Here is a 17,901-nt window from a genome sequence, read left to right as displayed (position 1 = left end):
GGGAGCAAAGATATATTATCACTTATTTTCAATGAAGAATTGCTGTTCCTAGGAAAGCCATGTATGATTATTTAACTGTAGTAAATCTCTCCTCAGGTTAAATAACAGGCATGATGAAAATATTTATTTTATGAATACTTCCAATTATCTAAATATACTCTTAAAAATTTTGTTATTTCCTAGTTCACAGTTTATATTTGTTTGAAATACATATTTAAGATTTTCACAATTTCTAAGGAAATATGCATAGTTTTTGGTGTAAACTATCTCTATTGAGACTACTGATTTATATTCTATATAATGAGAAAAACTGTAGTTAATACTTTAAATTTATTTTAGTTAATGAAGGTTTTTTTCATGTTTCTCCTTTAAATAATGTAACTTTTTTTATAATTAATAGGACCCATTATATATTTCAGAAAAATAATACCAGCCATATGACATAAAAATTTCATTCATTCCTCTCCACACATAAATAGCTCCTATTAATATTAATATGTTACATATTACATATAAGAAGTATACATCTTACTTTTGTATGTGCAAGATACTTTCCATATATTATTTTCTTTATGCTGCTAAACGTGTAATATTTGAGAAGAATGATGCTTCATACTTGTAAATACTAATTATATGATGCTAAATTTACAAAAATAATCTTGATGAACACAGTTTATATGCAGAAAAATAATGAAATCTTATTTATTTTCCAAAATGGGTAATCATATTATCTTCTCAAGTGGGACAGCGTTGTTCAAATTTATATTTTTATAAAGATGATCCATTAATCTTTCAGATAACTTAGGATACCTGGCATTACCTCTGCTATTTTCAATATCCCCATCTCCTTTTTTGCTTATAGTGTTTCATAGCCTTCTATAGAGGCCAAGGCTCTGCCTTTCATGTGTAAATTTAGCATAAACCATAATCCATGAGCTTCAAATATGAATTACCATGCTTGACACCAAATATTTTGGGTGATATAATTGTTAAGAAAGTTTCTAAAATATAAGCCATTCTTATCTCTGTTATGAATGAAATACAAATTGCTAGGCAATAAAGAGGCCAGAACATATTATTTTATTTAACAGAGACATTATTCATAAAATCCTCTCACTCTCTGAATGAGACATGGAACAAAATATTATCCACCTCTAAATGGTCAGAAGAATGTCATCAATGAAACTTCTTATTCTGCCTCCCTTATTTAGTCTGGATACATGAGACTTAAGGCTATGGTGTGGTGCTCTTCAGTAGTAAATCATGCCCTATGACAAACCTCATATCCTGATTTTTATGCCTATTACATGGAGATTTCTTACATTATCTCAAAGTCTTCTCAAACACAGTACTATTCACCAAATAATGCTGCTATAGAGTGAAAGTTTGTGTCCCTCTCCAAAATCATATGTTAAGTCCTTATTATGTGGTGGTATTTGGAGGGAACCCTCTGAAAATGACTAGTTTGTAAAGGTGGTACCCTGATGAGTGGGATTAATGCCTTTATAAGGAGACCTCAGAATGCTCACGCCATGGGAGGACACAAAATAAGATGGCTGCTTATGAACTAAGGAGGGGACATCTCCAGACATGAAATCTTGGGACGCCTTAATCTTGGATTCCCCAGCCACCAAACCTGCTCAAAATAAATGTTGTTTAAACCACACAGTCTATGATATTCTGTAATAGCAGTCCAAATGGACCAAGAGAAAAATTTAGTTAATTTTCAAATTTGTGTAGTTATTTCAAGTGATAAGATAAAAACTTTGTTAATTATCTATGTCCATTGGTCTTTAATCTCCCTGAAGTCAGGGAAAGTTACTTCATTGTCTTTGTGTTCTTAGCTCCTTGCACAATCTATAGGACATAGAATCCAATCTATAGAATTTGTCATTTACTTGAATTCTTGATCTGTTGGAGTGAGAATTTTTACTAATATATTTTGATTAACTCTTCCTACATTAAATATATATTTAATATATACAAGTATTAAATATATATATTTGTAAATTTGCTACAAATATTTACTTTATTATATTATTTATGTTATAAATACAAATGTTTTGTATAAAGATGTTATTTTAATATTCTTGTACTTGACTTGTTCTAACACATTTGTCTTGGAAAATTCCATACATTTCCAATGATTTTATAACTTAGAACTCTTTTTTTTAATTACTTTCAAAACACTTTATCTTTTTAACCCACTTATACTTTTGTTTCTAACGGGGATATATCTAAGCCCAAACAGGTAAAAAATCTGCCAACATAATTATTAATTTCAGTAATAATTTGAAATTTTCCTATTTGCTCTATTAGATTTTACACAATCCCTAAGGTTCAATTTTGGGACACATTCACCTCCCCCTCCCCCACTCTCTCTTCCTCCTCAAAACTTTAGGGTCATTTTGCAAAGTTTGAAAACTTCCCCTGAAAATATATTTAGAATGTCATGCCACTACATATTTATTTTGAGGAATACTACATATTTTAATATCATGTTTTCTGATCCAGAATAAAGCATACATTGTGAAGGACTGATTAATGTGTCAATAATTTTTGTAATCATCTCCACAGAGTGGACATAAATCTTGCCTTATGGTTTTGTTCTTTATAAAGAGGACTCTCTTGTTTACATGTGACACACACTACAATGAGCTGGTTAGAAAGGGCTTAGTGTCTTCTGCACCCATGCCTCTTTTGGCAGAAAGATCTAGCCTCTCACTTCATGGGTACCATACAACTATTTTAAGAAATCAATGGACTCCACAATGTAATGATATTTATCAAACATACTAAGGTTATTGAAAACATGATGAAGTTTAAGAGCACTAGCTGCATGATCAGCAGACATGAGTATTATTTCACACTATCCCTCATTTTCTTCTATAACCTTAAACAGCTTTCCCTATTCCTACACGTAGTATACTCAAGTAAATTGGAAGGTGTTTACAAGTTCTGTGATTCTCCCCATGCCAATGTGCTTATTGCAATAAATATTGTTATATTTGCTTCTACTTCAATTAGTGGTAAAATTGGAAGAGTTATAAGACAACAGCCCACCTCCCGAAACCTTTCCATTCCTGGTAAACAGCTTAGGAGATATCCTTCTGGGAGGAAAGACCTTCAGATTGGGTTAATAAAATTTGAGCTCTGCTCTCGAGTGTTTTGTTATTTTGTTTCTCTACCTATTGAAATGCATGCAGCTGCCCCTAAGAATACTTTGGCAGGTGTCTGGGTTTTGTGCAATTAGTCCCTGAACAAAGTTCACATCATCCCTCAACTACATTCTGATCAACTCTAATATGAACCATATATAATGACTTCTGCTCTCATTCTGGTTTAGCCTTCAAGTTTGAGAATCTGTGTGGCTGTCTCTCTAGGGTTTTAAGCCACTCTGTCCTTGGATTTAATTTCTGGAAACAGACTTTCCTGGTATAGCTTCAGGAACTCCTCTTTTGAAAAATTATTTTCAAGGACAACACTCTCTGATTTAGATGTAAATGTAGTCCATTTCCATGTTGTGCTTCTCTAGGGCTTGGGGAGCTGGACTAGACAGGTATAGGGGTTCTAAGGCAACCTTTCTACACAGAACTGGAGCTATTTAGGTAGAAGCTGGATGACTACTTATGGGCCATTGTAAATGGATTTCAATCTTTTATGAGGTTGGGAATGATGATTTTGTCAGTACATTCTAATTCTCTGATCTAACTCTGGCTTTCATTTAGAGTTGAAAGAAGAGCTCAACACATTTTGACTATAAATCTTCAGCAAAATCCAAATTGCTCATAACACTTCAGATAGTTTCAAAACCTCATTCAGACCGTCTTTGGCAACTGCTATCACATATATCATTGCTGCACTATAATGTTGGAGTGAGCAGTCAAACTAGGTTTAGTGCTGAGATTTCAGTTTTCTTAATCTTTTCTCTTTAATGACTCATGTTGCTTACAGTGATCACATTCTCTGGAGCCAATCCAGAGTTATGTACAATTTGTTTTCCTTCTTATGAGCTCAAGCATATTTGAACATGGAGAGTTTGTTCTATATGGGAACATTCATAAATTTAATTGAATTAAATTTATGTAAATGATTTCAAATATCAGAATTTATTTCTTTGAGTAAATAATTGTAATAGGCCTCATGTTTGGTGGCAGCCTAAACTTGTCATGGTAGTAAGGTTGTAAAACAGAAATTTAAAGATACGTTTCCTGGTCCTGGATTTAGTGGCTTGGCTGGTTATTTTGCCTTTGTACATGGTGTTCTGAAAAAAAAAAATGGTGTACTGATTCCTCATCTTAATTTCCATTGTGCTTAATTGTGGCTATTAATGCTTATTTTTTCTATTCCATATGAGTATGATGAGATTAAATTTAAATGACTTAAGTAAACGCATTCTGCTATCTCTGAATATAATTGGAGAACAGAATTATTTTCATCATTATCATGTTCATCTATTTTCAGAGTTGACATGAGATACAACCACTCTGAGAAAGTACTGTAAACTTTACCTGGTGTGAAGTGGCAATATATAGTAGGGTTCATATTATCACTTAATCTACATCTGAAAACAATATTTAAGAACTATGATTTGCATGAATGGTAGGTCACATTAAATAATAAAATATTATAATGAAATACATTTAAATCAGATAGTTACCCACCTAAATGATGAATTTATACAATAGTCTATAGTCAGGCTGCAGATTAAGTTCATTTGTTATCAAATACATAAATTCATAAATGGTTAACTTATTTTGTTCTCTTGTCATGGTATTTTGTCTTCATGTAGACCTAAGGAGGAAATCAAAATTAAAGATGAGTGCTATAAAAGTTATCCTCTGAATTTCAGTTAAGTTCCTTGTAATTGGATTGTTGGCAAGATCTGCTAATGATGGTGAAATACCCCTGAGGTCCAATTAACCACAGCTAAGAAACTTCACAGAATTTGCCTACAAATAGGGTATGTGGTGTCACTTTTTAGTTTCAACAGAAAGGTCTTATTCAAAGGTACTATTTATAAATCGGGAAAGACACTTACCATAGTGGAGCTAGTTGACATTTTAAAATGTTACAACTTTACTTCTTTCTTGATGAAGTAACAGCTGCTTGGGGCTCTGGCCATGGAGCTATGTCAGAGATGTTCATAGGTGAAATTTTTCTTTTTATCCAGGAAATTGTATAATCATAGATGCTCAGGTTTAAGCTGATCTTACAAATCATATAATCACCCTTCCTCCAAGCTTACATGAGATTTAAATCACTTCTTCAGCGTGTAAAAGATGAAGAGAGTTAGACTCAACTACAGTACTACCAATTTGGAAGTGAAAATATTTTGTTTTCTTTTCTTATTGATATATATTTAAATTAGCTAAACTAATAAAATATTTAGTCATTATTAAATCAGAATAATTATGTAAGACAAATTTGCATCCAAAATTTTCCTTAATTAATATTATAAGAATATGATGTTGCACAATTTTTAAAACACTTCTATTAAAACCTACCCATTGAGAAGAAAAGGATGGTGGCAAAGTAGAGGGATATGGAATGCATCCCTCTCCACAGATGCATTGGGAATGAACCAAAAGAAGCAATAATTCCCACAGAGAACCAACTGAACACCAGCAGATGACCTCGGACACCAGAAAGGACCACAAGGAGCCTGACATAACCGGTAGGGAGGCATCTACAGTGGCTCAAAGAGGGTGAAGCGGCGGAGATGTGGCAGATGGGAGGGAGTGAGAAACATACGGAGGGTCCGCAGCGCAGCTCAGTGTTCACAGACCACGACATCAATTCACAGCTGAACAGAGGGTCCGGGAGCCGGGTGCGTGGGAACTGGAGAGCTGGTTCAGGGTGAGAAACATTGTTGCCAGTAAGGTGACGGACCGAGAGGACAGGAGGGAAGAGCTCCACAGTGTGGAGTGCCTGCCCCTGAGAGCTGCCCAGGCATGATGGTGGCTGGACGCTACAGGCTCATGGGTGGGGGGAGGAGCCACGGCCATAGCCTCTCTCTCTCTTTTGGCGCCTCTGCAACAGGCAGTGGGGAGACACCCTGTGGGCCACCTAAAGTGCACAGGGATAACAAGTACCCTCAGGCACTAGGGCAGGGCTAGATTAAAACCACTCGGAACGCTGGCAGCAGGGAGGCTGCAGAGAGAAAACAAAAAACAAAAAAAAAAACGGAGAGAAGCCCAACTCTAAGACTTTCTGTTTACACCTGAGCCACAGGTGTCCCTCTGCAACAGGCATCTCCAAGCCCATCTGAAACAACAGTGTGCCACTGCTCACTCACTCCCAGGGAAAGGAGCCACTATTGTACCCTCTCCCTCCCCACACACCCACGCTTACAGACAAACAATAAAGGAAGCTCTGCTGGCCACAGAATAATGCAAAAAAACCCAAGGCCAGTAGAAGGACACTTACAGCTGAGACTCTAAGGAAACAGAAATATTAACATTAGTCTGAGGCTTGGACAGTCTTCTATAAACACCTCTATCGCCAGGACAAGCAACCCCAAAAGTCTCGACAGCCATGACGAAACAAAGGAACACCATGCAGGCAAAGGAGCAGGAAAAAAACCCACAAAACCAAATAAATGAGGAGGAAATAGGAAAATACTTGAAAAAGAATTCAGAGTAATGATAGTAAAAATGATACAAAATCTCAATAACAAAATAGAGAAAGTACAAGAAACAGTTCATAAGAACTCAGAAAAACAAACAGCAATGCTTAACAAAATAACTGAAATTAAAAATACTTTAGACGCTAAAACCAGCAGAATGACTGAGGCAGAAGAATGAATAAGTGAGTTGGAAGATAGAATGAGGGAATAAATGCCACAGAGCAGGAAAAAGAAAAAAGAATAAAAAGAATAGAAGACAGTCTCAGAGACCTCAGCGATAACATTAAGTGCACCAACATTCGAATTATAGCCAACCCAGAAGAAGAAGAAAACAAGAAAGGGTCTGAGAAAATATTTGAAGAGGTTCTAGTGGAAAACTTCCCCAACATGGGAAAGGAAATAATTCACCAAGTCCAAGAAGCACAGAGAGTCCCATACAGAAAAAAACCAAGGAGAAATACACCAGGATGCATATTAATCAATCTAATGACAATTAAACAGAATGAAAAATATTAAAAGCAGCAAGAGAAAAGCAACAAATAACATATAAAGGAAAACCCATAAGAATAACAGCTGATCTATTTGCAGAAACTCTGCAGGCCAGAAGGGAATGGCAGTATATAGTGAAAGTCCTGAGAGAGAAAAACCTACAGCCAAAAATACTCTACCCAGCAAGAATCTCATTCAGATTTGAGGGAGAAATCAAAAGCTTTACAGACAACCAAAAGTTAAGAGAATTCAGCACCACTAAACCAGCCTTACAACAAGTGCTAAAGGAACTTTTCTAAGTGGGAGACACAAGAAAAGGAAAACACCTACAAATACAAACCCAAAACAATTCAGAAAATGGTAATAGAAACATCCATGTCAATAATCACCATAAATGTAAATGGATTAAATGCTCCAACCAAAAGAAACAGACTGGCTGAATGGATACAAAAACAAGACCCTTTTATATGCTGCCTACAAGAAACCCACTTCAGACCAAGGGATACATATAGACTGAAAGTAAAGGGATAGAAAAAGATATTCCATACAAATGGAAGTCAAAAGAAAGCTGGAGTAGCAATACTCATATCAGAAAATTAGACTTGAAAGTAAAGATTATTACAAGAGACAAGGAAGGACACTACGAAATGATCAAGAAGAATATATCACAATGGTAAATATTTATGCCCCCAACATAGGAGCACCTCAGTACATAAGGCAAATGCTAACAGCTATTAAAAGGGACATTGACAGGAACACAATAATAGTGGGAGACTTGAACACCCCACTTACATCAATGGACAGATTATCCAAACAGAAAATAAATAAAGACACACAAGCTTTAAATGACACAATAGACCATCTCAACTTAACTGATATTTATAGGATTTCCATCCAAAAATGAGAGAAGACACTTTCTTCTCAAGGGCACACGGAACCTTTTCCAGGATAGATCACATCTTGGGTCACAAATCAAACATTGGCAAATTCAAGAAAATTGAAATCATATCAAAAATCTTCTTAGACCACAACGCCATGAGACTAGATATCGATTACAGGAAAAAAAAACTGCAAAACATACAAACACATGGAGGCTAAACAATTCACTCTTAAACAACCAAGAAATCACTAAGGAAATCAAAAAGGAAATCAAAAAATATCTAGAAAGAAATGACAATGAAAACACAACAACCCAAAATCTATGGGACGCAGCAAAAGCAGTTCTAAGAGGGAACTTTATAGCAATACAGCCCTACCTTAAGAAACAAGAAAATTATCAAATAAACAACCTAAGCTTACCCCTAAAACAATTAGAAAAAGAAGAACAAAGAAACCACAAAGTGAGCAGAAGGAAAGAAATCATAAAGGTCAGAGCAGAAATAAATGAAAAAGAAAGGAAGGAAGCCATAGCAAAAATAAATAAAACTAAAAGCTGGTTCTTTGAGAAGATTAACAAAATTGATAAACCATTAGCCAGACTCATCAAGAAAAAAAGGGAGAAGATGCAAATCAACACAATTAGAAATGAAAAAGGAGAAGTAACAACAGACACCTCAGAAATACAAAAGATCATGAGAGACTACTACAAGCAACCATATGCCAATCAATTGGATAATCTGGGAGAAATGAATAAATTCTTAGAAAAATACAATCTTCCAAGACTGAACCAGGAAGAAATAGAAACTATGAACAGACCAATCACAAGTACGGAAATTGAGGCAGTGATTAAAGATCTCCCAACACACAAAAGCCCAGGACCAGATGGGTTCACAGGTGAATTCTATCAAACATTTCGAGAAGAGCTAACACCTATCCTTCTCAAACTCTTCCAAAATATCGCAGAAGGCGGAACACTCCCAAACTCATTCTACGAGGCCACCATCACCCTGATACCAAAACCAGGCACAGATGTCACAAAAAAAGAAAATTACAGACCAATACCACTGATGAATATAGATGCAAAAATCCTCAACAAAATACTAGCTAACAGAATCCAACTGCACATTAACAAAATCATACACCATGATCAAGTGGGGTTTATCCCTGGGATGCAAGGATTCTTCAGTACACGCAAATCAATCAACGTGATACATCATATCAACAAATTGAAGGATAAAACCATATGATCATCTCAATAGATGCATAAAGAGCTTTTGACAAAGTTGAACATCCATTTATGATAAAAGCTCTCCAGAAAATGGGCATATAAGGAAATTACTTCAACATAATAAAAGCCATATATGAAAAACCAAAAGCCAACATCCTTCTCAATGGGGAAAAACTGAAAGAATTCCCTCTAAGAACAGGAAAAAGACAAGGGTACCCACTCTCACCACTATTATTCAACATAGTTTTGGAAGTTTTAGCCACAGCAATCAGAGAAGAAAAAGAAATCAAAGGAATCCAAATTGGAAAAGAAGAAGTCAAATTGTCAATCTTTGCAGATGACAAGATATTATATATAGAAAACCCTAAAGACTCTACCAGAAAACTGCTAGCACTCATTGATGAGTTTAGTAAAGTAGCAGGATACAAAATTAATGCACAGAAATCTCTTGCATTCCTATACACTAACAACAGAAGAGCAGAAAGAGAAATTAAGGAAACTCTCCCTTTCACCATTGCAACAGAAAGAATAAAATACCTAGGAATAAACCTGCCTAAGGAGGCAAAAATCTGTATGCAGAAAACTTTAAGACATTGATGAAAGAAATCAAAAACAACACAAACAGATGGAGGGACATACCATGTTCCTGGACTGGAAGAATCAACATCGTGAAAATGACTGTACTACCCAAAGCAATTTACAGATTCAATGCAATCCCTATCAAATTACCAATGGCATTTTTCACAGAACTGGAGCAAGAAATCTTACGATTTGTATGGAAACGCATAAGACCCCGAATAGCCAAAGCAATCTTGAGAAGGAAAAATGGAGTTGGAGGAATCAGGCTTCCTGACTTCAAACTATACTACAAGGTCATAGTGATCAAGACAGTATGGTACTGGCACAAAAATAGAAGGGAAGACCAATGGAATAGAATAGAGAACTCAGAAGTAAGCTCAAACACATGTGGGCACCTTATCTTTGACAAAGGAGGCACGAGTATACAATGGACAAAAGACAGCCTCTTCAATAAGTGGTGCTGGGAAAATTGGACAGCAACATGTAAAAGAATGCAATTAGAACACTTCCTAACACCATACACAAAAATAAACTCCAAATTGATTAAAGACCTACATGTAAGGCCAGACACTCTAAAACTCCTAGAGGAAAACATAGGCAGAATATTCTATGACATCCATCAAAGCAACATCCTTTTGGACCCACCTCCTAGAATCATGGAAACAAAATCAAGAATAAACAAATGGGACCTCATGAAATTTAAAAGCTTTTGCATAGCAAAAGAAACCATAAAGAAGACTAGAAGGCAACCCTCAGAATGGGAAAAAAATAGTTGCCTGTGAAACAACTGACAAAGGATTAACATCCAAAATATACAAGCAGCTCACAAAGCTTAATACCAAAAAAGCAAATAATCCAATCCACAAATGGGCAGAAGACCTAAATAGACATCTCTCCAAAGAAGTCTTACAGATGGCCAACAAACACATGAATAAATGCTCAACATCACTAATCATCAGAGAAATGCAAGTCAAAGCCACAATGAGATATCACCTCACACGGATCAGAATGGCCATCATCACAAAATCTGGAAACAACAAATGTTGGAGAGGGTGTGGAGAAAAGGGAACTCTCCTGCCCTGTTGGTGGGACTGTAAGTTTGTACAGCCACTGTGGAAAACAATTTGAAGTTTCCCAAAGAAACTACAAATAGAACTAGCATATGATCCAGTAATACCACTTCTGGGCATATACCCAAAGAAAACCATAATCCCAAAAGAAACATGTACCATAATCTTTATTGCAGCATTTTTTACAATAGCCAGGACATGGAACTAACCTAAATGCCCATCAACAAATGAATGGATACAGAAGATATGGCATATATATACAATGGAATATTACTCAGCTATAAAAAGGGATGAGATGGAGCTATATGTAATGAGGTGTATAGACCTAGAGTCTGTCATACAGAGTGAAGTAAGTCAGAAAGAGAATGACAAATATTGTATGGTAACTCACATATACAGAATCTAAAAATTTTACTGATGAACTCAGTGACAAGACAAGAACAAGGATGCAGATGCAGAGAATGGACCGGAGAACTCAAGGTTTGGGAGGGGGCGGGGGGTGAAGGGTAAGCTGAGACAAAGTGAGAGAGTAGCACAGACATATATATACTACCAAGTGTAAAATAGGTAGCCAGTGGGAAGTTGTTGTATAACAAAGGGAGTTCAACTCAAGGATGGAAGATGCCTTAGAGGACTGGGGCGGAGAAGGTGGTGGGGACTCGAGGGAGGGTTGGGGGGGAGTTGAGAGAGGGAGGGAATATAGGAATATGTGTATAAAAACAGATGATTGAACTTGGTGTAACCCCATAATAATAATTAATTAAATTAAAAAATACATAGCCAAAAAAAAAAAAAACACACAGATATACCTAATTTACATAAATGGGTACATGTATTTGTAGTATCACTATTTTCCAGGGGTGGATAATTAAAGGAAACAGAATGTAAAAAAAAATAATAATAAAAATACAAAAACAAAAAAACAAATTAAAATCAAACCAAACCAAAAGAAAACAAACACACATTTAGTGGGCAATAGTGGGGAAAAAAAAAAAAGAGGTTGAGAAATACTGCCCTAATTCATGTGTAAATGTTTAGGTAAAAGTATGGAGTGAGTAGAATGTTAGTAAAGGTCATCCAAGCACAGATGCTGCCGCATCACCTGTGAGGATCACATTCAGTACAATTGAGAAGCTCTTTCTTCTCAGGAGACTTCCCTGAGCATGCAGTCAAATACATTAATGAACCAGTTGTAGTCTCTTGTGAAATGTGTTGTAAATTGATATTTTCTAGAACTGAAGTTAGGAAAGGGATTAATGCTATAACCCTAAATATTTCTCAATTGGTAGCATGCCACTTGATAAGACTAATTATTATGCATTGAGAAAGAATTTAGTTCTTATATTTTTCCAGCTAAGGAACATTTTCTTTTTTTTTTTATTATTTTTTTGGGGGTACACCAAGTTCAATCATCTGTTTTTATACACATATCCCCATATTCCCTCCCTTCCTTGGCTCCCCCCCTCCGAGTCCCCCCCACCCTCCCCGCCCCAGTCCTCTAAGGCATCTTCCATCCTCGAGTTGGACTCCCTTTGTTATACAACTTCCCAATGACTATCTATTTTACAGTTGGTAGTATATATATGTCTGTGCTACTCTCTTGCTTCGTCTCAGTTTCCCCTAGGAACATTTTCTAATCCTTTATAATGGCAACTGTCCTGCAGCTAGATGTGACACAATTGTAATAATAGTCTTAAAGGATGTAGAGAGCCCCAGATTAGGTGACAGAAGAATTCAGTCATGGTACTAGCTAGGTGGCTTAGAACAAGTCATACTGACATTTCTTCACCTGTATTATCACACATATAAATCATTCTGTGGCCATTCTTCTATTCAAGAAGAGAGCTTACTTGTTGAACAAATAAATGGATGGTTAATACCATGATAGGTGTTTGTATTTGTGGACATCAGCTTGGCCTGGCTGCAGTGAATCTCTGCCCCTGGGAAAAGTGCATGTTTGCATGGGTGGATGGGAATTCACTGGTATGTTGATTAGTGCCTCAGTCAGCAGAGACATAGCCTCAAAGAATTGGATCCAGTTGAAATGATGCAAGTCTACATATGTTGAAATCCTGTGCCACTTGAAAATGGCACTTTGTCCTCTTTTAGCCCAGGTCTATTACCCGAAGGAGAACATCTCAATAATGATGTGTCTTCTAAGGTGTGGGCTGGAAAGTGTTTACAAATTAAACTCAAATATAGCTAAGTGACAGGCACAGTCCCATGATTTTGTAAACAGCTTAGGTGGCTGTCTTTTTGGCAACCTTTCCTTTGTAGATGAAATTTGAATTCCTCTGCCAACCACAAGGGTGTTTTCCTATATAAATCCTTGGATACTTAGACAACCTGTTTTAAATCGTCTTTCGAAACCCTTTGAAACTGCTCGATTTCAAAACAACTCACCATTAAGTGATTGCGTGCTTTTCTCCCAGTGTGGTCCTGATTTACTTGACTAATTATTGGATTTGCAAAATTGAAACTCCAATGTGTCATCACTCCTAGCTCTTCTGTAGAGAAAAGTTCTTGTCAGTACATGCTGGATGGGCCATAGGTTTGGTTACCCTGACATGATCCTAGAATATTTACTTGCAGAATCTCTGCCTTCAATATACAGGAACCATCAGGTAACTGGGTTTTAGAGGTCACAGAAAGAACATAACACTGAGTTTTTGAGGTGATCTTAACAACTTATTTGAGTATTATACATGGTCTTATTGTTTTGAACTGCTGTTTTGCAATCATTGAACTAATTGAATCACTTATATACAAGGACAATTATATTTAAAATGTGTCAGTAGTTCACCTGTTTTGTCTGTAAAAACAGATTGTAGCCTCAGAAGGAAGAGTACTGAGTTATCAACAATTTCGAGTTTGATTTATTTTAATCTCTTTTTGGCAAATTATCAAACTTACATATATGTCTTTTGGTTACTAACCAGATCATGAGATGAGTGAATAAAAGAGTATGTTTATGTTTTGTAGACGAGTCTTAGAGAAAATGAGGAACAGGAGTATCTTGTATGTAGAGGCTAGTTTTAGAGAGATTTTACATTTTCCTTCTTTCATGCCATTTTCTGTGTATATTACTTGTGTTTTTCTCCTTTCCTCTTGTACTAATTACCTTTATCTTTATTTTTCTAGTAATCACCTTTGAGAAAGACTGTACACAGTGTATTTCTTTCTGTTTTGATCAGTTAATAGTTTTAATTGTTAAAAGAAACCAATAAGTTGGATTACACACACACACACATATATATAATCACACCCATTTATTTGTGAGCAGCTCTGCTCACAGGACTGGTGTTGGGATGTTGGTGCTGAGGGTGATGCTGATGGTGTGCTCAGGGATGGGGTGCTGAAACTGAGGAATGTTATTCAGGGATTAAGCTCCCTCCCACTGGAAGCACTCCAAGGAACCACTGATGTTTGCATCTACAATGTTATAGTAATTTTCATCTAGAAAAAGTGCTACTGCAGATAATTCTATCTCCACTCATCTTTCAAGGAAAGCACAGTGAGTTGGGAAGATTTACGTCCAGAAATAACCCTTTTAAAGCCCTTCATTAGAGACAAAGTCTGATGATGATGCCTCTGTTCGAGACACAGGTTTTCTGAGGAATGCAGGGCACTGTTGCTCTTTAAAAATGATCAGAGACTCTCCCTAAATGCTATCACCTTCCTGTTATCCAAGATTTTATTGAATAAATAATTTAGTTCCATGAGAAATTCAGATACTAGAAACACATACCTGCTGTAAAGTTGGCTTCTAGGATTCAAATTCAGGCTTTATCACTTACTTACTGTATAGAGTTAAGAAAATTATATTTTGTTTTATCTCAGCCATAAAATGTGTCTCATCATAGCTAACTGTCAGGATTAAATGATAAAACATGTATAAAGTATTAGCAAAATGTCTGGTACATGGTACATAGCATGTACTAAATTATTTATTATTATTCTTAGTTTGCTTTGTGTATGAACATAAATTACATATATCTATATGGACATTACATTGCATTTAATTTAACTTTATATGGAGACCAATAATAAATTTACCACTTATGTCAACAATAAAATTCTATGAATGAATTATTGAATGAATACAAATCAAAAAGAGATTTTTTTCACCTTATTGTTTGGTTAATATATATTCAAAAATGACAACATGTAGTGTTGGTAAGTAAGGCTGTTGGGAAAATTCCTACTTTTCTGTTCATGGATATGCTACAACATCCTATCATTTATTTGTTGACCATTTAGATGTATTCTTCCTTTGTTTATATTTTTATTCATTTTACATTTTTATTTATATTTTTAATTGTTCATTTCTTAGAGATATTTGTCTATATTAGATATTAACTCTATATATATTCTCTAAGTGTAATCTTTCTCCAAACTATTTTTCTTAATTGATATTGTGGTTTCTTTTTCTGAATCCTTAAAATAAAATGAAATTTTTGGGACTTCCTAGGTGGTGCAATGGTTAAGAACCACCTGCCAATGCAAGGAACATGGGTTTGATCTCTGCTCTGGGAAGATTCCACATGCCATGAAACAACTAAGCCCATGTGCTGCAACTACTGAAGCCCACGTGTCTATAGCTGATGCTCCGCAACAAGAGAAGCCACCACAATGAGAAGCCTGTGCACCACAATGAAGAGTGCCTAGGGCCCACTCTCTGCAATGAGAGAAAGCCTGTGTGCAGCAATGAAGACCCAAGACAGCCAATAAATAAAGTTTAAAAAAAACTGAAATTGTTAAATATATCTATTTGGAATTTCAACAATTTGTTATGAAGATTCCTCTACCCCTAAAATGGAGAAAGTCACCTCCTTAAAAAAAAAAAAAAGTAGAATAAAGATGTCTTTCTTTACTTTTTTATCAAAATTTTAATCAATATTAAAGTTTGTATAAGATATTAACTATATGAACAATTCTGTTAGCTTCCAGATGGAAAGGTAATTGTAGCACCACATTTACTTAATAATGTGTCATTTTCCCACATATTTCTCTTAATTACTTGCCTATTCATTAGTCTGTAAGATGTTTCAGGTTAGGAATGATATTTTAATCAGCCCTGTATTATGGACTCTGAAAGAACTGGAACATATTAAACCATAACACCTACTGACTGAAAGAATAAACAGACTATCATAAGACTTCAGGGAGTCTCTAATAATAATTATATTTACAGGTAACTTTGACCTGAACTCTGAAATAAGACAGACAGAAGCACTTATGGAACAAAGGAACAAAGTAACTGAGTTTGTCTTCATGGGGCTCACTCAGAGCCTCCAGGATCAGAAAACATTATTTGTTGTGTTCTTGCTCATCTACATTGTGACAGTGGTGGACAACCTACTCATTGTCATTGCTGTGGTGTTCAGCCCAACCCTGGATGCCCCCATGTATTTCTTTCTTGGCTACTTGTTGTTAATGGATGCTGTCTATTCTACTACAATCACCGCAAACATGATTATAGACTTACTGTGTGAGGAGAAAATGATTTTATTCCAAGCTTGCATGACTCAGCTTTTTATATGGCATTTATTTGGTGGTGCTGAAATATTCCTCCTGATGATCATGGCCTAGGGCCGCTACGTGGCCATCTGCAAACCCTTGCATTATTTGACAATCATGAATTAGCTTGTGTGTGTTCTGCTGCTGCTCTTGGCCTGGGCTGGTGGGTTTTTTCATGGTGTCCTTCATCCTCTCATTGTTTACAACCTTCCCTTCTGTGGCCCCAATGTCCTTCATCTGTGATATGTACCCTTTGTGAAAGCTTGCCTGTACTGATACCTATATTATTGCCCTCACAGTGTTGGCCAATGATGGGGCAATCTGTGTGGTCACCTTTATGGTCTTACTCATCTCCTGTGGGGTCATTCTGCACTCCCTGAAGAACATTAGTCAGGAAGAGAGGCACAAAGCCTTATCCACCTGTGACTCCCACATTACTGTGGTCATCCTCTTCTTTGTGCCCTGTATTTTTCTGTATGTGAGACCTCCCTCTGCTTCACCCATTGATAAATACTTGACTGTGTTTTACACCGTCATCACCTCTATGCAGAACCCTGTAAATCATACTCTGAGAAATGTTGAGATGCAAACTGCCAGGAAAAAGCTCTGGAACAGAAAAAGAAAATGAGGCAGAAGGGAAATGTATGTCCTATTTTCAATGAAAAATTACTCTTTTCAGATAAGCCCTGTATGAAATTTAAGTGTATTAAATTCCTCCTCAGGATTAATAACTTGGGCATAATGAAAACATTTATTATGTGAATAAATCCAATGAACAAAATATAATTTTAATATTTTCATAGTTTCCTAGATCAAAATATATATTTTGTTTGAAATGTATTTTTAAGATTTTCACATTTTCTTATGAAAATACATATAGTTTGTGGAGTCAAATGTATCTATTGAGGCTATACATTTATGTTCTATGTTTGAATTAAGCTATAGTTAATAGTGTAAGTTTATTTTAGTTAGTGGAAGATATTTTCATGTCTCTTTCTCAAATAATATAATCTTATAGGATTTAATAGGACTCATTACAGATTTCAGAAAAATAATATAAGTAATATGCCATAAAAATTTGTTCACTCCTCTCCACACAAATATAGCCCATGTTAATATTTGAACTCTGTATCATACTTTTGTATTTGCAATATAATTTACATATATTTTGTTGTTAATATTGCTTAGCATGTTAATGTTAAAGTAGAATGTAGTTTCAGAGTTCTAAATACTAATCATAAGGAGTCTAAATTCATAAAAATAATCTGAATGAACATGGTGTAAATGCAGAAAAATGACAAAAACTTTCTTATGTTTTCAATTGCATTATCATATTATCTCCTCTAGCGGACCAGGTTTTTTGGGGGTTACATTTTCATGAAGATGATCCATTAATCTTTTGAATAGTTTAGAATATCTGCTAATATCCCTGCTTTTTTCAATGTCCTCCTTTTCCTTATAGCATTTCATACCCCTTTACTAGAGACTCAGGCTTTGTCTCTCATGTG

General features: G+C 35.6%; 1 pseudogene; it reads left to right on the top strand.

Moving 5' to 3' along the window:
- Positions 1-16,111: 16,111 nt before the first annotated feature.
- Positions 16,112-17,095, top strand: LOC130847928 (olfactory receptor 4A5-like; annotated as a pseudogene).
- Positions 17,096-17,901: the final 806 nt, after the last annotated feature.

The sequence above is a fragment of the Hippopotamus amphibius genome, chromosome 3, assembly GCF_030028045.1.
Source record: "Hippopotamus amphibius kiboko isolate mHipAmp2 chromosome 3, mHipAmp2.hap2, whole genome shotgun sequence".
Lineage (NCBI taxonomy): Eukaryota > Metazoa > Chordata > Mammalia > Artiodactyla > Hippopotamidae > Hippopotamus > Hippopotamus amphibius.
This window is presented reverse-complemented; position numbering and strand designations above follow the sequence as displayed.